This window comes from Lacerta agilis, chromosome 3 (assembly GCF_009819535.1).
Source record: "Lacerta agilis isolate rLacAgi1 chromosome 3, rLacAgi1.pri, whole genome shotgun sequence".
Taxonomy (NCBI): domain Eukaryota; kingdom Metazoa; phylum Chordata; class Lepidosauria; order Squamata; family Lacertidae; genus Lacerta; species Lacerta agilis.
The window spans coordinates 114,219,560-114,243,749 of NC_046314.1; the positions used below are offsets into that span (position 1 = coordinate 114,219,560).

The 24,190-nt window shown below is 45.9% G+C and overlaps 1 long non-coding RNA gene across 1 annotated transcript in view; it reads right to left on the reverse strand.

Annotated features, from left to right (window-relative positions):
* The window catches only part of LOC117044425, a 62,484-nt gene extending 39,974 nt beyond the window's left edge, over nucleotides 1–22,510 (reverse strand). The window contains exon 1 of the long non-coding RNA XR_004426290.1: nucleotides 22,365–22,510. This is a non-coding gene — a long non-coding RNA (uncharacterized LOC117044425). The remainder of the gene's footprint in view (nucleotides 1–22,364) is intronic.
* Between the last annotated feature and the right edge of the window lie 1,680 nt (nucleotides 22,511–24,190).

A 24,190-nucleotide genomic window follows, 5' to 3' on the forward strand; every position in this document is an offset into this window, starting at 1 on the left:
TGTCCAAGTTCGCTCCCTCCAGGCAGCCAATCTAAATGCAAATTGTAAAGAGGCAAGAGCTGCAATGTTTTGGAAGAAGAAGAAGAGCAGGAGGGAAAAATAACAATTGCAGACAAAGCAGCAAAGGAAGTACTTGAAGACATAATCCCGCATAGGTCAAGAGAGCCTGGCTGGGCTGGATTAATCATTATGCTAACGGCAACAGAGTCCGAACTGCGCTGTGGCCCAATTATCCAGGAGTCAAGTCAGTGCGCTGAAAAGTGAATCTGCATGTGCTACCAAGCTTGATCTCCTTGAAAGTTCCTTGCAAACTGGAACCTAGTTCTACACAACCTACTAGCGCTGGGCGATATATTGATATATTGTCCAAAACGGGGATGCGGGTGGCGCTGTGGTCTAAAGCACTGAGCCTCTTGGGCTGGCCGATCAGAAGATCGGCAGTTCGAATCCCCACAATGGAGTGAGCTCCCGCTGCTCTGTCCCAGCTCCTGCCAACCTGGCAGTTCGGAAGCACACCAGTGCAAGTATATAAATAGGTACCACTCCGGTGGGAAGGGAAACGGCGTTTCCGTGCACTCTGGCTTCTGTCACGGTGTCCCGTTGCGCCAAAAGCGGTTTAGTCATGCTGGCCACATGACCCGGAAAGCTGTCTGTGGACAAACACCGGCTCCCTCAGCCTGAAAGTGAGATCGGCACTGCAATCCCACAGTTGCCTTTGACTGGTCTTAACCATCCAGGGTCTCATCAGCTGTACGCCATAATCATCACAATTATAATAAATAAAGGCTTGACATATCTCGCTTTGCATGTCATGAGTTTATCTCATATATTAGTTTCACCTTTTAAGTTGAATTACTGAAAGAAATGAACCTTTCCACAATATTCTAATTTTTCGAGTTTCACCTGTATGTAGGGAGTTCTTAGTTAGGCCTGATTCTTAGCTAGGCTAAACAGTCACCAGATCTAGACATGAAATTGCTATTTGAAAAGGAAGCAGGGGGTGAAAGAGAGAGTGTTGCCTGTACAATTCCTGCACCGCTGAAGAAATTTTCCCCATGGATGCCTCCCAATGTAGCTCATGCTGGGTTATGTTAAAAACCTCGATCTCATGTTCAGAACGCTTTTGACTCTGAAAATACAAGCGCATTTATAACCAAATAAGGGGCTGAACAATGAGCACCCTTTTCCCCGAATATGCAAACTTCACCCCAAGCCAGAAACCAAGTCTCTGCACACACAAAGACCCTTCAAGGACTCAAGGGAGACGTTTATGGGAGCTGCATTCAGACCGCCAGAAGTTAACACCAATCCTTCCGTGGATGTTTCTCAACTTGATTCCTTACAAGCAACTCAGAAGGAACCATTCAAACCAGAGTATCACTCCGAAACCCCAGTCTGCCATGCTGGAGGGTTATTTTGATGCAGCTGAGTTATTCCTCTGCCCATCCTGCTCCTGCCAACAGGGTACCTACATCTATCAAGGCCAGGTAGAAGCAGTGTTGGAAATTAGCCATTATTTTTGAAGGTGATGCATTCCAGAAAGCATTGTCTCCCCAATTTTGTCAGCTGGGCAACAGTGTTCGATATTAGCCAGGCGCCAGGCGCAATTTGCACCTGGCTATTGGCCACTTGCGACCAAGTGAAGATGCCTGGGCACCAGGATGGCACCTGAAGTCTCCACCATCTGAAGGTGCATGCCTAGGGATCCTTGGATCTGGACTGGTTTCACACACTAAGAACACATCCTATAGAATTCTATCATCCTATGAAATTCAGGGACGAAAATGCTTTTGTCTGTGCAGCCTGAGAAGGAGCTGTGAACGATGTTATGAACGGACCACGTCACCATTAAGAGAAAGAGGTCGGAATAGGCCAATATATATGTGGACCGTCCCTGGATCGAGGGACTTTTCTTCTTTAAGTTCTCAAGGTTTTTAACCCAGCTCAAAGTGGTCATCTGTACTAGCCAGATGTCTAACTGATAATCAATCACAGCTAGCCCATCATTTGGAAAAATAAGAGACGCCTTGCCTCAAAATGGCAACTAGACATTCCGTTTTGGTGATTGTAACCTTGGTTACAGACAGCATCTTAAAAAGCAGAGACATCACCTTGCCGACAAAGGTCAGTATAGTTAAAGCTATGGTTTTCCCAGTAGTAATGTATGGAAGTGAGAGCTGGACCATAAAGAAGGCTGATCGCCGAAGAATTGATGCTTTTGAATTATGGTGCTGGAGGAGACTCTTGAGAGTCCCATGGACTGCAAGAAGATCAAACCGATCCATTCTGAAGGAAATCAGCCCTGAGTGCTCACTGGAAGGACAGATCCTGAAGTGCCTGGCGTGCTCTGGTCCATGGGGTCACGAAGAGTCGGACATGACTAAATGACTAAAAAACAACAACCTTGGTTTAAGGAGCCTGCTGGTAGTAGCTAGGGAAAATCCTTAATATGTAGCTTTTTTGGAGGGCGGGACAGCTGAATCCAGAGCAAGCATCAGGGCTGTGGTAAAAAGGTAAAGGGACCCCTGACCGTTAGGTCCAGTCACGGACGACTCTGGGGTTGCGGAGCTCATCTCACTTTATTGACCAAGGGAGCCGGTGGCCAGCATGACTAAGCCGCTTCTGGCGAACCAGAGCAGCGCACGGAAACGGCGTTTACCTTCCCACCAGAGTGGTAGCTATTTATCTACTTGCACTTAGACGTGCTTTCGAACTGCTAGGTGGGCAGGAGCTGGGACTGAACAACAGGAGCTCACCCCGTCGCGGGAATTCAAACCACCGACCTTCTGATTGGCAAGCCCTAGGCTTTCGAACTGCTAGGTTCGCAGGAGCCAAGACCGATCAATGGAAGCTCACCCCATCACGGGGATTCGAACCACCAACCTTCCAATCGGCAAGCTCTAGGCTCTGTGGTTTAGACCACTGCACCACCCGCATCCTTGTGGAGCAGCACTCTAAGAAACATCGCTGCTGCCAACCATGGGCTAGGATTGCGCCTGCAGAAATTTACAGTGGCATAAGCTTTTTTTTTGGACTACATCCCATCCCAACAGATGCATGAAGTGCTATCTGAGCTGCAGGTACATATACCTATGGTTTGGCAGTAGGATGTGTTTGTGTGTACATATATACAGTGAGGTCAGAAAGGAATGAAACGCAGAAAAGTGCAGGTGGAGATAATTGTAGTTTTAAAACTGCTCCTTCCCAAAGAACAGTTGTGTTGATAACACGGGCATCCTGGCACTGGTAAACCAATTACAACTGCTAAGCCACTTAACGCATGTAGTGAGATGAAAACCCATCTGATCAATCCAGTCCATAGGTGATGGCACTTAACCCCTTGACGCACCACAAATTCAGCGGTCTCACATTGGGAGCACCCCCAATTGAGAAGGACATTTCTGCACCCACCGGACACCTGGGGGAATCTATGTTATGTAATTCCAAGTACAGTACAGTAGATGCTCTCCATGTCTGCATTGGCAGGCAAGAATTAGGAACCCCACTGCAGAAAGAAACGTGCACTGAAAAAGGTGGCAGGGGAGGGAGGGAGAGAAGACCCCAAGCATTTAAAAGTGGGGAGCCTGCAACATAGCTAGGAATAACCAAAGATCACTCCAAACATCCGACTAGCACCACGGCTCAACCAGCACCCTGTCAGCTTTTTCTCACGCTCAAACAAATCCCACCCACTGGATTAAACAATGTATTTTAAACCATAGTTACTGTTAATCTTCAAGGTGCCATAAGACTCCTGACAGTTTCCCGTGACCATGGAAGAAAGAGACTTAGCCACAATAACCACCAACCACCGATTGCTCTCCTAAGTTTGCAAATGCCAAATTTCTGTCTGTCTGCCTTCCCCTTTCTTTCTGCGTTTATACCCAACAGTTCTGCGATGGAACGCAGGGGCGGCTCACAGAGGATTAGAAAAGCAGGAAGCTGCCTTATACAGAGTCAGAGCATGGGGTCCATTCTGATCAGTCTTGTTTACGCCAGCCGGCAGTGGCTCAACAGGTTTCCAAGTGGGACTCTCTCTCAGCCCTCCCTAAAGAGCCAAGGATTGGCTATGGGAACGTTTTGCATGCAATGAATATTCTCTAACCCTGAGCTGCGGTCCTTCCTAGGCATTCTCCTGCCAGGGCACTGACCAGACCCAGACCTGATTAACTTCAAGATGTGCTTCAGACAGTGTCTTGGGGCCTACCCGCTTGCAGGACAGACAACCACACTGGCATCCAAATTACAGCTTGCAGCTGAGTAGAGGTATTCCCTGCAGAATAAAACTACTGATTTTGTGCATGTTCACTCCACCTTCAGCCAACCGCACCTCACCTTGCCAAGCAAAAAAGAAGCTCCACGTGAGGGCATCTTTGGTTTTTGGCTACTGCTGCAGCCAGGAATTACCCGGTAATTCTGCTAGGAGCTGGGCCAACAGGCTGCAACCCACCTGGGTGTGTCAGCCTAAATCTGGAAGCTGGAGCACACCGGCAGGATCCATGCGTACTCAACAGTTTCAAGGAAAAAGCCATCAATGTGGTCTGGTCACATGGGAGAGGGCTTACTGTCAAGGCTCCAGGAAATCGGAAGGAAAGGAAGTCCTGGCTTACTCTGGTTGCAAGCCGCAGGAAAAAGGTGCCCCCCCCCCCCGGCAAGGGGCAGAGCAGAGAAGATAAGAGGGGGAAAGTGATCCAGCTCAGGAGCTGACGAAAGACCACAGTCAAATCAGAAGGCGAGCCTCAGTGCCAAATCGAAGCTTTAGGAATGCAAGGAAAACAGCTTTCCCCCAATTCCTATCCCTCCCTTACTTGGCAAGTGGCTGAGATCACAACCCCCAGATCTAGATACTCTGCCAACCAGTTTCCAATCATCCCATACGGAGAGAGACAGACTCTGACAGTTATTTGCCTTTTTTGGAGGATTCAAAGCAGTACACAATCTTCAGAATTTAAATGTGCCCCTTTTCACATTCTGCACCTCAAATAACTAATGGCGGGCGTCCGTCTCTGAAAGACGAAGATGGCCTGCCACTCCCCCATCTTCCCCCAAAATAGAGACGCTGCAAGGGGGCAATGAGTACACTCTTCCCCCCCCCCCGGGTGCAGAAAAATAAATCAGGGCCTACCCTACTGGGAAGTAATCTATTGGGTTTATAGAACTTTGGATCAGGGTGGATAAAAATCAATGATTTTTTAAAAATATATATATAAAAAATCAGATTTTTTTAAAAATTTAAATCGGATTTTTTAAAATAAAATGCTTTTTGGTGAAAATATATTACCATCCAAAGGTTATTCAATCATGAAATAAAGATTAGTTTTTTTAATTATGTAGAATAAGGCTGTATATGTTTAATTTTTTGGTAAATAAATTCCATTAATCCATTCACAATGTCATTTATGCTCTTCCAGAGGTTTTTGTAAGATTATTGGGCAGTTTCTCTGCCTACAAGATATTATCACAGATGCTTGGTTTACTTTTGCAGTTCTCAAAACTGAATTTGACTCAGCAGAGATCACATGCCTCTTCTTCACAGCAAAAATGTTATAACATGAACAGAGTTGAGAAAAAGACCTTAATCCTATTGTTCTACAAACCTATGAATACAGAATCAACCCCTTCAGTGTTAAGTTTCAATAAATTCAGTGAGCAGAATAGAAACAATATTTTTCTGATGGTTTGGAGTGGAATGGATCTAATAAATCTATTTCAATTGTTATTATTAAGGTAATGATTATTTTTCTCCTTCCTAAGTATAACAGAAAAGTTGTCCAAATATGAATGATTAACCTATTAAACTGGGGATAAAAAAAACTAATATCAAAAGTTGTTATTCTAAAAATCTTCATCTACTTGCATATTAAAGTTATACCAGCAAGAATTAGCCTTTATGTAGAAAACTGTGATTTAATTCAAGCCTTACTGACTAGTGATTTAAATCGTGATTTAAATCAGTTTGATTTAAATCAAATCCACCCTGCTTTGGATGCAGATCAGCAAAGGTGTCTCGCAGCTGAACGTAAGAACAGTGGCCCACGGAGTCCAGCATTCTGCTCTCCAGCATTCAGCTAAGCAGTTGCCTGTGGGAAGCCCATACGACAGACCTGAGCACAAGACCCCTCTCCCCTCCTGCTCTTTCCAGCAACTGGTATTAAGCTGGTGAATAAAAGAGACAAGAAGGTCTTTTTCCTTATTTAAAAAAAAAAAAGACGTAAGATACTGATTTGTACTTGTATATGAAGGTCATCTCAGGGGCCCTACCCCGTGAGAAGTGTTAGAAACTCACAATCTCATCACCAAATGGCACCTTAAACCTAGGCCACAATGGAATGTCTAGGTGCCATTTTTTAAATGAGTATTATTATTAATAAAAATAATTTCATGTCTATACCATTTTATATTTTAAGGGGGGGGGAATCTCAAAGCAGTTTACAACACATTGAAACATCAAATCAAACAACGCAGAATAAAACGAAGTCAAGCTTCAAGGAAAATATTTCAAGGTCCTTCTCCAGGGGACATTTTGCCATCTCCCAGTCGCCAACCTGGCATCCTGAGATCTCCACGTGGTCACAATTGGACCTGTGCCAGTCACAAAATGCGCCTGGCTAATTTCTATCACTGCCCCGAGTTACCATTTTGCATCCGGCTCTGCTTCACACACACACACCCAGCCCACTGCACCCGGCTCTGGTGGGTGCAGGGTGGATTTTATTTAAATCAAACTGATTTAAATCACGATTTAATTCACGATTTAAATCACTAGTCAGTAAGGCTCAGGGTGGATTTAATTTTTTTTAAAAAAAAATCCGATTTAAATCTGATTTTTTTTTATTTAAATCAGATTTATTTTATTTAAATCCACCCTGAGCCTTACTGACTAGTGATTTAAATTGTGATTTAAATCAGTTTGATTGAAATCAAATCCACCCTGGGTGGGTGGGCCTCTGGGTTCTGTCTGCCCGGTTCACACAGAGCAACAATGAGGCTCAACAGGCCTCCTTTCCGGTGCCGCACGGACTAAGCGTGTGGCCTTGAAACACTCCCCAGAATCACCCACCACAACATGCCAGAGGTTCAGCAACATGCAAGTCAACGTGAGGAAGGCCCCCTGAAGCCGAGAAAGTCTTGAAAACCACTGCCGTAGGAGCACGATTCACCAGATGTATCACGCCTGCCAGTTCAGAGGACATTTGCCTGGTATATTATGGTGCGCCTTTGCCTCTCTTGGCATGCTAGGGCCCAACACACAACATGCCAGCATTTGCTCTCGGAGGGCTCTCCATGCTCCAGACACATCCAGCTCTTTAATAAGGTTTGAGCTTCTCAAGCACAAAAAGGCAGGCATGTGCTTTGCATGGGTAATGTTTGAATTAAAGGCCCCAGGGCAAAAATCGCTGCCTTCCCAAAGGGGGGGCAGGAGAGAGAGAGAGAGAGAGAGAGAGCTCCTTTTTTGGCAGCAGCCCACGATAACACTCATAATCCTGCAAAACGTAGTAGAATACATTTCCAAATCCCTATCAGCAAATCTCATAAACGGGAGGTTTGTTACACGCTAGAGAGCTCAAAGGAGAGAGGAGGCTGGTCCAGGATCGCGACAGCTGCCATGGGGCAGGGTGATCTTCCATCGCCACCCCCACCCACAGCCAAACCCCCCCCCCCAATATCCTCTCATCAGCATGCTGGGCGTCCCCCACCTCCAAGCGGCAGACTCTTCAGCAAGGTAACCAAAGATCCTGCGGTGCTCTGAGGGGCTGCGCGCCGGGGTGATCTGGTGCTCCCGCGACACAACAAGTGCGCTTACTAACAGCAGCTGTTCCGCGGGCAAATGAAAGAGCCCCCCCCACCCACCCCACCCGCTTTTAATAGCGCAAGGATCAGAGGGAAGCTTCAGCCCAAGCTGCAAGTGCAATCAATGTGGAAACTACAGCCGGGGAGGAAAGGCTTTGCTGGAGACGAGAGGGAAGGTGTAAGGTCTTCAAAAGGGGGGGGGGGGACAAAAGGAAAGCTTTGGCATGGGCTGTCAGGAAGCACCGCCTGCAGCTGCAAGCTCAGGGGTGCAAATGCACGGCTGTGCAGCTGTTTGGGTTTGGGGCACAGAACCTGGATCTGGAGAATTTCATTTTAAAAGAGAAAGAGACAGTACAGTCGTACCTTGGATCTCAAACGTCTTGGCTCCCGAACAATCGAAACCCGGAAGTGAGTGTTCCGGTTTTTGAATGTTCTTTTAGAACCAGAATGTCCGATGTGGGTTGCACTGCAGTAGCTTCCTGCAGCCATTCGGATTTCCAAAATGTTTTGGAATTTGATTTGATGGGTGACCCCTGGCTTGAGAGCAGTACATGTGAAAAGGATCTAGGAGTCTTGGTAGACCATAAACTTCACATGAGTCAACAGTGTGATGCAGCAGCTGAAAAAGCCAATGCAATTCTGGGCTGCATCAATAGGAGTATAGCGTCTAGATCAAGGGAAGTAATAGTACCACTATATTCTGCTCTGGTCAGACCTCACCTGGAATACTGTGTCCAGTTCTGGGCACCACAGTTCAAGGAGGATACTGACAAGCTGGAACGTGTCCAGAGGAGGGTAACCAAGATGGTCAAAGGCCTGGAAACGATGCTTTATGAGGAACGGCTTAGGGAGCTGGGTATGTTTAGCCTGGAGAAGAGAAGGTTAAGGGGTGATATGATATCCATTTTCAACTATATCAAAGGATGTCATATAGAGGAGGGAGAAAGGTTGTTTTCTGCTGCTCCACAGAAGCGGACACGGGGCAATGGATTCAAACTGCAAGAAAGAAGATTCCACCTAAACATTAGGAAGAACTTCCTGACAGTGAGAGCTGTTCGGCAGTGGAATTTGCTGCCAAGGAGTGTGGTGGAGTCTCCTTCTTTGGAGGTCTTTAAGCGGAGGCTTGACAGCCATATGTCAGGAATGCTTTGATGGTGTTTCCTGCTTGGCAGGGGGTTGGACTGGATGGCCCTTGTGGTCTCTTCCAACTCTAGGATTCTATGATTTCCAAATGTTTTGGAAGTTGAACGGACTTCCGGAACGGATTCCGTTCGACTTTCAAGGTACAACTGTATTAATAAGTTCCTGGCTGCTCTGCAAATACAGCCCATGTTGTTCAGCCCAGCAATACCTGGTGAGGCTACACCCAGTCTTTTATTCCTTGTGAGCCTTGCCTCCTGGAACGTAAGCCATCAGTTTCACTTTCAGTACATATAGCGCTTTGTAGACTTCCAAACCATAACAACACAGGTGAGAAGACTAGGAGAGTCTGAACTACAAATGGAGAGAAGCCCTCAGTTCACATCTCCCCTAGGCTATGCACTCACTAAGTTGGCCTTGGGCAAGGCACAATTTCTCTGTTTTGCAGGAGGGAAACTCCTTACAACACACAAAACTGCCTTATGCAAAGTCAGACCATCCGATCCACCTAGCTCAGTATTTTCTACACTGATTGGCAGCTGCTCTCCAGGGTTTCAGGCAGGGGACATTCCCAGCTATACCTGGAGGTGCCAGGGATTGAACCCAGGGCTTCCTGCATGCAAGGCAGATGCTTTGCCATTGAGCCTTGCTCATGCCCCTCTGCAAAACCCAGAAAATACAAGGCCAAACCTAAGGGAAAAGAGAGAAATGTGAATCTTGCCCTAAAAAAACGAGAGAGAGAGAAAGCAAATCATTCAGACACACGCACATTTAGACCATCAGGGCAGCTTCCTGTTGACATGTTAAGGCAGAGAGGGGCAGCCTCCAGCAAAAGACGCCCAAACCACGAGGAACGAAGATGCCAATGAAAAAAAGCTAAATTTACTTCTTTGCGGATATTCACTGGGATCGGCAGCTGTAGCTAATTACTGCTAGGAAATGGCACTGAGGAAGCAGATATAAGATGAATTGAGCAATGTATGAACTCTTCATGATTATGATATATTTTTTAAAGACCTAGCCAGTGAAAAGTAGGAAAACCCAAATGCAGAAGGGAAGGTAAACAGGAACTCCGAGGGGCAGGGGGAGAATTGTAGGAAAGGAGCCAGAATTTACTTGCAAGTATCAGAAGGCACTGGGACCAAAACAGCCCAAGAGCAGAAAGAGAGAGAGAAAGAGTACTGATATCCTCTTTCCCAGAACTGCCCACAGAACACTTTTCTGAAAGTACAACTGTTGAGAAATACAGCGGTACCTTGGTTTACATACGTTTTGGATTACGAACACGTCAAACCCAGAAGTGCATGTCCCACTTTGCAACTATTTTTGGGGGGGATTACAACCCCCCCTTTTTTGGATTACGAACAAAAAATTTTAAAGTCCTCCTCCCCAGGGTTCTTCCCTCTAAAAAGCATTTATTTTGCCACATTTATGCCTTGTTGGACAAAGGACAGGAGCTGCACAGCTTCCAGACATGGCAAAAGATGTACTCTCAACTCTGCACAGACGCTCACAATAGTAAGAGAGAAAGCACGTGAGAAATGACCATTATTCCTCGGGATTATAGGAACCCCCGATGCCTCGACCAAAAAGCTCAACACTTTAAAACCAGAGCTCTCTCCGCCGAAAACTTGTGGGCGTCCAACCGGGTATGTTGAAGGGGGTGGGGAGAGGCTTGCTGGAGGCAGATTAAAAAGGCCTCATTGTAAGTTTCACAGCATGAAGTGTTAGTATAATGAAAACTGCATTTGTGTTTCTCTTGTTCCTGCTGCTAATCCAATGCCTTTGCTGGGAATTCAGTGCGGGGTCTGCTAGTGACAGACCGCTGCCCAGACTTGGAAAACCAACTTTCACCGGAGCCTCTCTTTCTCCAAATTCTCACCGTTTTTATTTGCGAGCGATGACTCCGGAGGCTGGAATTACTCCCATCTTCCAACTTTTCCCTTTCGCCTTTGGCCTCTTTTTTTTGTTCCTGGCACATAGCTCCCTCTCCAGATCCACCCTCGACCTCCTCTGGGATGCAGTTTTTTTTTCCTGGGGCATTTTCCAACTGGGAGAGGAGGGCTTTAGCAAGTCTCTGTGAGCCAGTTGGCCCGTGCACTTCAGAAAAATCCTCGTGCCAGGAAAACTGGCTGAAAACATTTGCAGCACAGGGCTTGTTAAACAATCTCTGAGCAAACAGGCATCTTCCCACATGCATCTGGTTGGCCGCTGTGAGAACAGGATACTGGATGAAATGGGTCATTGGCCTGCTGTAGCAACCAAGCTCTTCCGATGTTCTCCTGGGTGGCTCAAGATGTAGGCACTGCTTGAAGCTTCAGAAACCAGAGGCACTCACCCATAATGGTCCCTGCAATAACAACTGGCAACGCTCCGATGATGGGCCAGCACAGGCTACAGAGTCAAAGAGCATGGATGGAGATGGAGGAGATGGAGATGATGGAGATGGGGAGACATCCTGGGGCAACTGGCAACTCAAATTACTTATGGATGTTGTTTGCCATCATGTTTTGGAAAGGCTAGCTCTAAGACAGGCATGTCCAACAGGTAGATCGTGATCTACCGGTAGAACACAGGCTGTCTGTGGTAGATCACTGGTAGATCACTGGCTCCCCTCAAAGAAGCTGAACAACTGTGGCTCCCCTTTAAAAAAAGCTCAACATTTTTTTTATATAAAGAATTTATTGGTTTTTACAAAACAAAGAACAACAAACACATACATCAACACAAACCCAAACACAAACCCCACAATTAAACCATAATAAAACAAAGCACACCAATAATTCTTTTTCTTGTTTGCACAAAAAAAAAACTTTTCTTGTTCGAATCATTACTCGGTGACCTCCCCCGTTTTCTCTCTTTTGGTTCCAATTCTAATTTTACTTTAATAACTTCTCATCTCTAAAATTAAATCATTCAAAAATCAAAACTAAACATACTTCTTAAAATCTAGTTTTTACTCCAAAATAATCTATCACTTCTTATCTTCAGTGTATCTGAAGAAGTGTGCATGCACACGAAAGCTCATACCAAGAACAAACTTAGTTGGTCTCTATGGTGCTACTGGAAGGAATTTTTTATTTTTTATTTTGTTTTGACTACGGCAGACCAACACGGCTACCTACCTGTAGTTTTAATTGGGTTTTGACTAAATGTGCAGCTGATTGTTACTGTTTCGAATTTTACTGTGTTATCCCCTTCCTTAGCAGGTCATGCAAACTGCTATTCTGAACAATCCTTTTGGTAGAGTAGGGGGCACGGGGGTGAGTTAATGGAGCGAAGGGGGCAGTGGCTAGAAAAAGTATGGGAACCACTGGTCTGCGGTCTCAATATTTGTTTTTTTTTAAAAAAAAAAAACAAGAACTAGAATTAAAGATGCTATTGGTAAACAAATTACAAATTCCAAGCTATTGGGTTTTTTGTTTTTTGTTTTGTTTTTTTTTATAAAAATGGGGCACGGCAAAACATTCCAACAACGTCTCCAGTGAAATGTAAACCTCTTAACGAAAAGCAGCTGCTCCCTATGAAGTTCTGCTGTTCGGAGAAAGGCCCACTGGCAAGCAATGAGTATTCCTTGTGGGTTTAGCATGCAGGGGGAAGTAGGAGCAGATCATTCCTGTAACGGTTTTGCTTTCGTCATATTAGAAAGATAAACACAAGAGTTTGTTAAACAGAAACCCCATTAACAGCCCAATCCGATGCGAAAGTCCATCCAAACTCAGTCCCACTAGCTAAGTGCCTGCAGGACTGAAGGCTAAAGGTTCGATTTCATTCACTGTCCTCCTTCTTAGATGGCCACCAACTAATGTGGCAGATTAATACTGAACATACGGCAAGAATCTCTTGGTATGTCCCGTGTAGGACCTTAAGGTCCTCAAATAATAATCTTTTGGAGGTCCCAAGAAACAAAGATGCTAGGTTGGCCTCAACTAGGGCCAGGGCCTTCTCAGTATTGGCCCCGAATTGGTGGAACAGTCTATCACAAGAGACCAGGGCCCTGCGGGATTTGGCATCTTTCCGCAGGGCCTGCAAGACGGAGCTGTTCCACCTGGCCTTTGGGTTGGTTTCTGTGTGATACTTCATTCTTTTATTGGTGGGTTACTTGAAAATTGACACTGCAGTTTTAATATTGAATTTTTAAATTTGTATTTTAATCTGTTATTTTAAATTGATTTATGTTTATGTTTTTGCTGTGTTTATGCTTTTGCTGTGATTTTAATTAGTGTTAGCCGCCCTGAGCCCGGTTTTTGGCTGGGAAGGGCGGGGTATAAATAAAAATTTATTATTATTATTATTATTACTTCATGACCGGTCAGCATCTTCCAATCAGGGCCAGAAACAGAATGAAAAGAATGGTTAGAAATGTTCTGCCTATCACCTTTTCCCATATGTGGTGGATATGTAAGGTAATAAAAGCATTCCAGGAAATGATATATAATGAATTGAAAAAAATGTTTAAAATGACTTTTTAAAAAAATTAAAAAACCCAAAGTTTTTTTATTAGGAATTGTAGGTACCAAGATCCCAAAGGAGCAGAAAAGTCTTTTCATATATATGCAACGACAGCCACACGGATGCTACTAGCCTGGAGATGGACAAAAGTCCCTACCAGAGAAGAATGGCAAACTAAGATGTTGGATTATGCTGAAATGGCAAAACTGACCAGAAAGCTCAGGGACCAAGAAGACCAAAACTTCAATAAAGAATGAGGGGAAATTATAATTCACTTGAGAGACCACTGTAAACAGATGTACACATTAGCAGGATTGCAATAACACTTGTAATGTAGAAGATACTATGGACAAAATGGAGAGATACAAAATTTGGATGATGAAATAATATGCAGTTGAAAAGGTTTATAGTAGGACCCATGGAGGGGAAGGCGGGAAATCTAGAGATTCAGAGAAATCTCTAAATATGGATATGCATTTTGGATTGTTATAACGCTACACTTGTAAAATCAAATAAACATTATTTCAAAAAAAGAAAAAAAAAGAAATTTTCTGCCTATAATTTCCCAGGCTTAGTCACTTTTAAAAGATAAGTGCTGCCTTTAAACCTGGTGCTGATGGGAGTTGTATTCCAAACCACGTCGAAGGCCCCAAGTTGGCGAAGGCTGCTTTGAAGACTCGAGGCAATCTTCCCTTCCCACGCTCATGCTTTCCACAAACTGATTGCATCAATACACCTACGAAAATCGGTCGGCTGGTTTATCAGGAGCGAGCAAGGGAAGAACAAAAAATGATGGTTGCATCTTTGATGGCTATCAGATTAGCACACGTGCGCACACAAACACAAACCTCATGCCCTAGCAAACCAAAAGGTTGTAAAAGCGAAAGCGACTAAAAGTACCGTATTTTTCGCTCCATAGGGCGCACTGGACCATAGGGTGCACCTCGTTTTTAGAGGAGGAAACAAGAAAAAAAATATTTTTCTGGTTTTCCTCTTCTAAAAGCCCTGTTTCTTTGAGGATCAGCTAAAAGGTTTGCAGCTTTTGTGCAAAGGGAAAAGCCCTGGTTTTTTTGAGGATCAGCTAAAAGTTTTGCAGCTTTTTTTGCAAAGGGGGAAAAGCAAAGCTCCTTTTGCAAAGGGGGGAAAGCAAAGAGCCGGGACTCTTATCTCTCTCCCAATCTCTTGCTGATCAGCTGCTGAGTGGGGTCCTTTCAACACCCCCCTTTCTCTTTGTAAAATAAAAAGCATGATCCTCTTTTGGCCCCATGGCAATTCAGCTCCAGGGACCACAACTCGCTCCACAAGACGCACAGATATTTCCCCTTACTTTTTAGGAGGAAAAAAGTGTGTCTTATTTAGCGAAAAATATGGTATTTGGGGTGAGATGCCTTTTCCAATCTATATAGAATTATAGCAGTTTGGAGTCATTTCAAATATTGGCCTTGAACGAATTGGTGTCCCCCCCCCCCCGAACTTAAATCCATTTGCAGAGGGTTAGCCAAACCACTCTCAACAGAAGGAGACTTCAATTAGCAGTGATATTTCAAAGATAGGGTATCACTTTGCAGTTCAAAAAAATAAAAACAAAACCCTCCTCCGCTTTACAATAGCATCAGTTTTCCTGGCTGGACAGCAGTCAAGGCTTCCAATTCCCACATTACCTGCAGAACGACTTGCCAAAAGAGACGGAGCCCTCACATCCTGGCAAACACCCCACCTTAGCCCCGTGGTCTGTACTACCAGCCCTAACAAAGCCTCTAGCAGCCAGACTGTCAGGCAAATGACTCAGGTTGTCTGGAGAACAGGCCCAAAGGCAAACGTCACCAAGAAGCAGTGCTGAAGCATCGAAATTAGGCTGCAGTCATTAGATAAAAGCAATCTGAAGCCGTAGTTAGAATACTCTCTGCCAGGTGATCTCCCCACACGCCACTTCCTCTGGCACACCAGGTACCGCCACAGAGATCAAGTGTCGGGCGGCATCTTCCTAAGGAACGAAGGAGAACCCTGTTGGTTCAGGCCAATGGCGCATTTGGCCAAGCATCCTCCTCTTACGGTGGCCAACCAGATGCTTGTGGGAAACTCGCAAGCAGGATCTGAGCAGCCATCCATAGCCTTTTTCCTCCATGAATTTGCCTAATCCTCTTTTAAAGTCATCTAGGATGCAGGTGGCGCTGTGGTCTAAACCTATGAGCCTAGGGTTTGCCGATCGGAAGGTCGGCGGTTCAAATCCCTGCCACAGGGTGAGCTCCCGTTGCTCAGTCCCAGCTCCTGCCCACCTAGCAGTTTGAAAAGCACCTCAAAGTGCAAGTAGATAAATAGGTACTGCTCCAGCGGGAAGGTAAACGGCATTTCTGTGCGCTACTCTGGTTTTGCCAGAAGCAGCTTAGTCATGCTGGCCACATGACCCGGAAAAACTGTCTGCGGACAAACGTCGGCTCCCTCGGCCTGTAAAGCAAGATGAGCGCCGCAGCCCCAGAGTCGTTCACGACTGGACTTAACTGTCAGGGGTCCTTTACCTTTTTTTTTTTTAGGTTAGCGGTTATCGTTGCCTCCTGCAGGACTGAGTTCCACAAGGGCACACAACCATACTGATTTTCTTCATGGTGGTGGGTATATTTTGGAGCCATCAGACATCGCAGTAGCAAAATACCAGGGAGGGAGGGAGGGGAGGGAGGGTGTGTGTGTGTGTATGTCTTAATTAGCAGAAGCTGATATAAATCCTTAGCAGAAGCTGATATAAATCCTTGACTCAACTGGATCAAATTCAACCAAATGCCCAGGTGAGGGGGGGGGGAGTCTTAACCTGGTGCTGAAAAGATGCCAATATCACTACTGCAGGACTCACTCAGGAGCAGGATATCCAGATACAATATCCTAAAAAGAACAAATAGCCTCCAGTCCAGACTGTATTTGCATTTAAAAACCAACAAACATGTCCCTAGCTATCAAAACCAAATTTAAAGTCTACAGTTGTCCTCTGCATATCCTAACGTGTTTGTAAATAACATACAACAAAATGATTCAGGTAGGTAGCTGTGTTGGTCTGACGCAATCGAAATAAATATCCCGACCCCAAAAAAATTAGCATCTGAATAAGTGTGCATGCACACGAAAGCTTATACCCAGAACAAACTTAGTTGGTCTCTAAGGTGCTACTGGACAATACAACAAAATGAATATCTTACACGTGAATGAGAAGCAAAGGGCCACAAATGAGGTGCTACCACCAAAAAGGCCTTGCCCGTCATGTGCCAACCAGCTGCCCCTAAGGTTATTATGGCATCTCCATGTGACCACAGCCTAACTGAGCTGGATAGCAGCACCATGTGAGGGCTGCCATGTGCAAGTCAACCTTCAGGATCCGGCCAGCACCCATAATTGAGATTAGAAAGGCATTTTGCTCCAGACTGCCGCTAGCCCCTTCCTTTCATTTTATTTCGTTCACCCCCTGCTGAAATTTTTATTTTATGTCCCTGGGTGATGGGAAGGCTGCCTTTATCACTTACGTTACTACCACAAAGTCCCACATACACACTGATGTACCCTTTCTTGCAGCTAACAAACGACAATTTGCCCGACGCTCCCAGGTTAGAAGCCAGCAGGGCTACAACTGCAGATTGGAAGCAGCTAAGGAAGCAGTACAGCAGGGCAAACAACAAAGAACCATTATAAGCTGTAAAGCCGCACTCATGTCCTGTAAATAAGAGCCTGACCACACACACAAAAATACAAAGAAAGGAGCTTCTCCAGAAACTGCAAAAAGCAAACCTCTAGAAATGCTTTTCAGAATGAAAATCCAGAAATCTCCAATTGTAAATGCACCTGAGCCTGGAATTGACAGTAACTGTTGTTACTCTAAAGACTTTAAGGTAGTTAAACACACACACACACACACACACACACAGAGCCATCAGTGAAAAGCCCCAGGACCACATGGGTCCCACCGTCATTTTGCACCTTTGATCATCTGGCCTTTCCAGCTATAACAGCTGCCCACATCTGAATGTCACAAGCCTCAGATATCTCTTCCCACCACCACCCCACTCCAAACAGCAACAACAACAACAACGAAGCGTATTAAAAGAAAGAAAGAAAGGTTGTTTTGACATCCCTTTTGCAACGAAATGTCAGTCAGTTCACAGGCTGTTTGTACCACTGTTTCGCTGCCAAGACCCTTTGGCCGTGTGCGAAGCCGGGCTCTGAACGAAGATAAAACTGTCATTGCTGGAAGGAAGAGAAGAAGTGGCTCAGACAATAGCAGAACTCTGCATGAACGGACTGGAGGGGAATTTTCGTCACTATTCAGTTGAGGACGGAGGGGACTGCTGGAGAAAGGGAAATCAAGAATCCCCTCCCCCCCTCCACAAACTCCCCTTAGCGTTTCAGTAAATACCAAGAGAAGTTAGTCATTACTGCCACACAGGACTCCCTACTGAACACAGCATTTCCCCCGTCTGGATCCTTCGCCTTTCCATCGAAGCTGTTGAACCCATCCATTTAATATTGATTTCATCCAGCAGCAAAAACAGACGGCGATAATAAATTATTTGATAAGCCCTGGCAAGAGTACAAGAGAAGCCGCCGGCCCCCCCGAGGAACTTAATGGCACAACGCACAGGGGAGGAAACATTCGTCTGATCAGAAGCCAAGTTAGCCACCTAGCTTGTGTACAACGGGAAGCACTTCTGCCCAGTTCCAAGATAAAAAAGGCTTTACTCCTCCCTAAGTGTGCTAGGATTGCATCTTGCAATTCCTTTGGACCAAAGCGCTCCAGATAAAGATCAGGCAATAAAAGAAAAGAAATTTCTGATTAATGCAAGAACTCACAGGGCAGCATTTCCTTTTCTCTCTACGTTGACAGAAGGCCTCTTTAAAAAATGGCACCTCCCGTCACATCATCTAGAAAACAAAGGTTTTTTTTCCTGCAGAAAGGATTTGCTTTGATTCACACGGAAGTTTGACAATTTAAATCCAATCCGCTATAGCTTAAGTCAGGGGTAGGCAACTTAAGGCCCATGGGCCACAAGCGGCCCATGGGGGTCATTTAACCAGCCCCCAAACCGTCCCCGAACCGAGCCGCCTGCTCGGCAAGTCCCCATGTGTTATGCTAAACCGGCCCAGCGCGGTGTGGAGACTCGTTTCCACGGTGCCAAAAATCATGTCTGCGCATACGCAGACACTGGAAATCGCACCTGCGCAGACACGGACACCAGAAATCGCGGGCGAGCACGCTCATGCATGTGCACAATCCAGCCCACAGAGGGATCTCTGCTGGAGTGAACCGGCCCAGGCGAGGTAAACCTTTGCCGACCCCTGGCTTAAGTGATTCGTTGACTAAAATTGCTCTTCAAAGTTTGGCAATTTGGTCTAATCCAGGGGTAGGCAACCGAAGGCCTGTGGGCCAGATCCAGCCCAATCGCCTTCTAAATCCAGCCTGCGGACGGTCCAGGAATCAGCATGTTTTTACATGAGTAGAATGTGTGCTTTTATTTAAAATGCATCTCTTGATTATTTGTGGGGCCTGCCTGATGTTTTTACATGAGTAGAATGTGTGCTTTTATTTAAAATGCATCTCTGGGTTATTTGTGGGGCATAGGAATTTGTTCATTTCCCCCCCAAAAATATAGTCCAGCCCCCCACATGGTCTGAGGAATGGTGGACTGGCCCCCTGCTGAAAAAGCTTGCTGACCCCTGGTCTAATCAGCTGTAGCTTAAATGATTCATTGACTAAGGCTGCAATCCTAAACACCTTTACCCTTTTAATTCAATGGGACTTCCAAGGAGACATGATGGGGTTGCAGCCTCTAAGATTTATTTAACTGGGCGACAAGTCAAAACCAGATTACATGAGTATATATCTTTCCAACTACAAGGTAGCTAATTTTCATCACAATTGCCCCAAAACTTTGCCAGGCAAGATGGCAATGTGGCAAAGTGGTCGGTGCGTTGAGAGTCCAGGGGTTCAAATCCTCACTCCACCATTAACCTCACTCGGGTGACCTTGGGCCAGTCACCATCTCTCAGCCCTAGCATACCTCACAGGGTTGTTGTGAGGATGAAATGGAGAGGGGGAGAAACAGGTATGCCACACTGGAAGAAACGCAAGGTAAAAATGCAGGAAATCAGTGGCAGTAGCAGGGGCGGAGGAAGCCTCCTTGGTACCCGGGGCAGCGACCGGAGGCACCCCTGCAGGCGGGGCATCGTGATGTCACTGCAGTTCTGCCCTGGCAGTGGGGGAAAAGCCCTTTTAAAAAAAAGCAAAGGCAAGGCAAGCAACCTGCTTGCCTTGGCTTTTCTTTTTTTAAAGGGCTTTTCTCCACGCTGCCGGGGCAGCCAGCGAGGAGGAGGCGCGAGGGGTGGGGGTGGGCCAGCGAGGATGGGGTGTCACCCTTGTGACAAGCATAACACCCCTCCTCCTCACTGGCCGCCCCGGAAGCTCTGCCCCGGCAGCGGGGAGAAAATCCCTTTAATAATAATAATAAAAGGAAAGCAGGCGCTGGCGGCTGGCTAAGCCAGCAAGCAAGGCAGCCACCGTGTGCCAAGCAATGCTTTCAGTGCCTCCGATCACGGGGGGTGGTGCCCCCCACCCCAAGTGTCACCCCCACCCCAGGGCGCTGCCCGGGGCGACACCCCCCACGGCCCTCTCCCTCGCTACGCCCCTGGGCAGTAGTGTTTCTTATTTGGAAACAAGCAGGGGTTCAGAGGTGGAGAGCAAACTATCCTGAGCTCACAGGAGGATGCTGTACCAGGCGGACCACTGTGTTGATCCAGCAGGCTCTGGCAGACTGAGCGGGCAGGACCAAGAGGACGTCCAACAGTCAAGAAGGCGGTTTCTGAACATGCTGGAAGCAAGGGGCAGGTGGGCCTCATCCACCTGGGAAGGGAGCCCATCAAGGAGTAAGAAAACTGAGATCATAAACCTCTGCTGCCTTGCGGGACATCTTCAGGAGAAGAAAAGGCTATGGAGTAAATCCAGAGTGGAGTCCCTAAGAGGGTTGGATGGTGCCTTGTATGCCTCTTTCTGGAAACTCCTGCAGCCGAGCTGGTGCCAAGCATCTAGTTCTGCTTTCCTCTCTGGACCACAACAGCAAGGCCAAGGGGGTCTTGTCTGGGCAGCCCAGGCTTGTGCCCCACGGAGGTCACTTCAGAGTTGCTAAGGCAGGCAGATAGATGCCAACAACAATAGGTTCGTAAACTGAGACTGATGGGAGTTGTAGCCCAGCAACATCTGGAAAGACATGGTCTAACCACTCCTACTTTAGGCAAGATGCTAAATCTGCCCCATTCTTTCGTTTTAATCCTTTCTATACTACTTTGCATTTCTGAAGAAGAAGAAAACCCTAAGCAATTTTCAGCCTCTCTTTGAAACACCGCATTACAAAATATTGAAATGAAACAGATGCCAATCAAGAACAAAATACAAAAAATTAATAATTCACACATAAAGCATCGTAAACAAAATAAATGAATGTGGGCGAAGAAGTTCATATGGGCTGCTGTTGTTTTTAATTTATCTATTGCTCATTATAACTTCATGTCCCACCATTATCAGAAGTTCACCTGGTGGGAATAAGAGACAGAGCCTACTGAAAGCCTCCTGGATATCTTGATAACAACCAACTAATTAATAACAAAACATAATGATGATGATGATGATGATGATGATAATAATAATAATAATAATAATAATAATAATAATATTGTGGTAACTAAAACATGGACGCCACACCTGCCTTTTGGCAGTTTTTCCCCTGCCATCTGAAGGCTTTTATCCATGTGGCCTTTTAAAAAATCCACTGATTTTTCTATCGTTCAGGGTTTTTTTAATGGATACTGATACTGTTACTGAAACAGTGTATATATGATAGGATATACACTGTGTCAAACAATCCATTTGGAGAGTGGGTGGGTGGAAATGCAAGAAGCAAACCCTGAAACAAAAAAATGTAACCACTGCTTTTATTGCTGTAACTGACATAACATACAGTGGCAGTGTTCTCCCAGTCTGCTGTTTGGCATTTTAAAATAATGCTAATAATAATTTAATACCAATTTTTAATATGAGATTAGGTGAAATGCCAGCCAGGGCAAGAGAAGACAGGATTTGGTATTCAAAACAACAACCACAACAATGAGATGGTTCGATCTGGTTTTGCATTGTTTTATCTTCTTTCTCCCCCTACCTAATGACATTATTTCTTTTAATATTATTATTATTGTTATTATTCTGATCAGCAAGTCACAGCCAGGAGCACTCATGTGCTAAAAGGCGCAGGATTCCAGCGAGCAAGTTCTTCCACAAAACCAAACACACTGGTGACCAGATCAATGGCACAAACAACACACACCAAGCCTCAGATGTGTAAATTCAATACATTATTATTAATGACAATATTAATAATAAAGAGCCCGTGCTTTCAAAAACCACACACAAATACACAGGTGAAAGACCCAAGACCCCAGGAATAGGGGGATACTTCTTTGCCCTCCAAAGTTGGGAGTCCCTAGACTCTATGGGGTCACCTCCCCCCATGATTATTTTTGGAGGGTGTCCCCAGAATACCCCCAAGCAGCACCCCCAGATGGAGAAACCCCCTCTCCAAAGCTACCTTAAAGGGGGGTGGGGGTTCTCCTTCTTTAGGCAGTACCATTATCCAAAAAGGGGGTATTCCCCCTCCAAAGCCTCAAGGCACCCCCCCAAAAAATCACATACTTGCCTTGTGCGCACACACCCCTCTCCTTCATCACTCGTGGTACGTTCCATCTCTGCCTCGCGACCCCCCCCCCCGGCTTTCACCTTCTTAGTTTAACCCTCCCGCAGTGTTAAGCCGGCCGCTCTCGGGATCCGTAGGCAGAGACCATTAGGACAAGGAGCAGGGGGGGGGCGGCGGTGCGGGTGGAGAAACGCGCTGCTGTTTTCGCCTCCCCGCACCCTCCGCGGAATCCCGCGTTCCCTCCGTCTTTCCCCCCGTCTCGCCTACCTCCGAGCCAGCCGCAGATGGTTCGTCCCACGGCGCGAGCGAAAAGCCCTCCCCGCCTCACCTCGCCCGCCGCCGGTTCCTTCAGCGCGTCTTCGGCCGTTTCCGAAAGGGGGAGGGCGGAATCGGCCGAAGGGCGGGCGGAAAGGGACGAGGGGCGGGGCTGGAAGGGACGGAGGCGGACGGAGATTGCCGAGAGAGCGGTGGGAAGGGGGAGAGAAGGGCGGAGGGGGCGGGGCAGCAGGGAGGAGATTCGGAAGGCGACGGAAACTGCCGAACCTCTCTCCTCTCCGTCACAACTCTCTCCCACTACACACCCCAAGTGTGACGCATGCGCAGTGTACAAGGCGGTCTTTCCCGCCCAAAAACGGGTCAAGTCTTAGGAGCAAATCTTGTCGCTTATTTTTATTTATTGTTTCATTGAAATGAATACACCTTTCGGGCTGTAAAACAAAAACAAAAAAGCACCTCAACACAGTTTACAAAAAAGTAATAATTCACAGCTGTATAATGAAAGCATAAACAATTTAAAATGCTTTAAAAAAAAGATTAAAATCACCTCAGCTTTCTAAATATCTGAGCAAGCTTGTCCAAACAAGAACGTTTCTAGCAGGTGCCAAAAAGAGTGCAGTGGAAGGCACCTGAGTGATATCAATAGGCAGGGAGTTCCAAAGTATACGGTATAGGCCAGGCATAGGCAACCTTCGGCTCTCCAGATGTTTTGGCCTACAACTCCCATGATCCCTAGCTAACAGGACCAGTGGTCAGGGATGATGGGAATTGTAGTCCGAAACATCTGGAGAGCCGAAGGTTGCCTATGCCTGGTATAGGCAGTAAAAAAACAAACCAGCCAAGTTCTTGCATTGGGTTTAATTTTACAGCAAACTCCCCCAAGTTTTTTTCCCTTTAAAGTGTTCTAATTATAAGCACACAGCAACAAAAATACACACAAACCCCTTTATATATGCACTATACAGATTCAGTCCAATTTCCAATATTAAAAAACCCTATTGAAGGGATTAGGCTAAATAGTGTCACATTCTCTCTACCCCCCCCCCCCAAAAAAGAGGACATTCATAGTCTGGGGGGCGCTTCTAAACCCAGTATTGGCATTTGAGGGTAGGGGAGCCTCAGTGACAGCTTCCCAATAGCTCCCCTTCACTTCCTCTCAGGCAATCTGTACTGCCTCCACTTCAGAATGTGACTCTTTCATTAATTGTATGTATAGGATCCGTCAGAACAAAAGTCACATCGGAGCAGTTCCATTCAGAGGTTTGCTTCCGTAAGAACAGCTAATGTCCACGATCTGGAAATCTATGCTTAAGTAGGTGAAGGATGCCTGCTGCTTGAAAAAACAAACAAACTGGAAACTGACTCTGCACAAAGCCTTCACAAGGTTGTGCAATACGTAATGCCAGTTCCTGTTATCAATAGCTACAGAGCAGGCCTTTGAACAAACGAATTTAAATTGCTTTGCTTTTGCTATCATCCAAATGAAGGCACCAGTACAAATTAGGTTTGGACATGCCTTGTGGTGCACAGCTTTAGCAAGTCAGAAACCAAAGTTACTGAAAGCAGCTTCAAATAAAGATGCAACTAAAAACAACAACTTTATAGAACACAAGTTTGCAGAATTGTGTAACATAGCGCTTGTTTGTTTGCAAAATTCAGAATGAGTGGGTCTTAGGAGTTGGGGCACCTGGGGCCGAATTCAATGAAGCGGTTCTGCAAGCAGAAACCTGTGCAAGGAATACCACTAGTCAGTGCAGTGGGGATTTCCTCCCTTCATAGCCCCCTCCCCAAGTGAATCAAAGGACTCAGGAGAACCC